Genomic DNA, 1,943 nt, shown 5'->3' with positions numbered 1-1,943 from the left:
TGTATATAAGTACATTTATACCGAAAATTTTATAAGCACAGAAAACAATCTAATACAATACACATTCAACTTAGGAGGAGTCTAAAATGGGTGATGGCTGGAAAGAGTATAGACAAAGTATAATTTATCTTTATCACACAATGTGACTTTTTAAATAAGGAAAACATACTCAATGTATTAATGTATTACCTGTAGTGTTTAAGGTAAGTAAATGAACAACGGAAGTTACAATTTTATTCATAAAAAACTACAAACCAACACATTATAAATGAGATGTCATATACCTTGCCTTGTAAAATATTAAGAAATATTTCTAACCACTCAAAATGCCCTTCCCCATATCTCTCTGCATAGAGAACTGATATTTTTCATACATGAAAACCCTTAATGAATTTTAATTAGAATTGAAGATTCTACTCACATATCAATTCCTCTGAAATTATTTTTCTAGCTACCTTGAACCACTATTGGCCCCTCTCGTTGGTGTTCCTATGCTATTTGCACTTACCTGTCTATCTTTTGTCATATTGCATTTTATATTTCTACATTTTTCTTCTTTATTATATTGCAAATTCTTACTTGGCAGAAATAATGCATTTCCATATATATGCTTGTTGTTCTAATGAATCAATAAAGAAAAAAGAAAAAGAGAAAGTAAGGAAATATAATTACTTTTCTGGTAAATAATTTCAATCAGCATAAATTTATTATAGTCTACACTAATCCCAAACACTCTTTTCTGATTATCATATTGAATTTCGAGACATACCCAAGGATCAGTCTTTAACAAAATTTAATTCTGTCAGCATTTTGTTCCTTGTCTAACTACACGATGGATTAAATGAGGGAATGGAGGGGAAGAAACTCACATATGCTTTTGGGGAGGAATAAGGTAAATGGACTATAATGTCTTTTGGCTTAATCTTATACCCCCTATCAATCTCTTTACAAAAATAAGATAGAAAAGCATAAATTGAACATCTATTAAATTCCATGTAAGTTGCATTTCTGGCATTATCTCATTTAGCCTTAAGAAAGTTTAGGGGTAGGTAACCATAATTACAACACAGATAAGAAGACAAGGTAAGAATGTTCAATTAGTTTCCCCAAAGCTATTTTACTATGAATTTATGGAGCTAGAATTTGAACCCAAGTATAATTACAAAGTTTGTAATCTTTACATTAAACCTTAGGAGATGTGTACGCCCAAAGGGTTTGTAAAAGTAAAACATAAAACGTATTTCAGACTGCTTTAAGTAGGATGAAATATTGCTCTAATATTACAGATTCCTAAGGTTTGTTCAGAATTTAGGGCCAATACATCTACACTTCCATACTTTTCATCAGCCTTCATCTCATGCACTAAACTTAGCAGAGAAGTCCATGCACAAATTTGTTTTTAAGTTGCAGCCTAGTCTCAACCCATAACAGAGTAGAGATGCCATTACTTGTAAAACAGATGTGGTCTCTTCAGGGGCCACAAATCAAAGAGGGATCAGTTGACTCAAGAGATCCTACACAAGCTTGTTTTTCAGAGCTTGTCTGCACTGACTAGAGCCCTGAAACCTTCCATCTGACGATTGTCCACTTTGCTCAGGACATAATGAGAGCAACTGTACACTGCCTTACCCCACTAGGGGGTCTGTGCAGCTCAGGATGAGCATGCCCTGGCCAGAGGGAGACTTCAGTTCTCTCTTAACTTAAAGCTTTTCCAAATGAGCTCAGTTATAGACAGTTTCCAGATGTCTAAGGTTCCCAGGGACATGGAGTGGGAATGGCATCCCCATGGTGTCAGTGGGGATGGCATCCCCTAGGGGTTGAAGGATTGAGCTTAGCTAATAACTTAATAAGAGGACAGCCAGCAGGAGGGGAGGCACTGGGTCTTCCTCAACTGTCTCTGGAGCCTACCTCTCAGAAGGATTGCTTGAATCTCAGAATTGTTA

The sequence above is a fragment of the Propithecus coquereli genome, unplaced genomic scaffold (assembly GCF_000956105.1).
Source record: "Propithecus coquereli isolate 6110/MARCELLA unplaced genomic scaffold, Pcoq_1.0 Scaffold235, whole genome shotgun sequence".
NCBI classification, from domain to species: Eukaryota; Metazoa; Chordata; class Mammalia; order Primates; family Indriidae; genus Propithecus; species Propithecus coquereli.
This window is presented reverse-complemented; position numbering follows the sequence as displayed.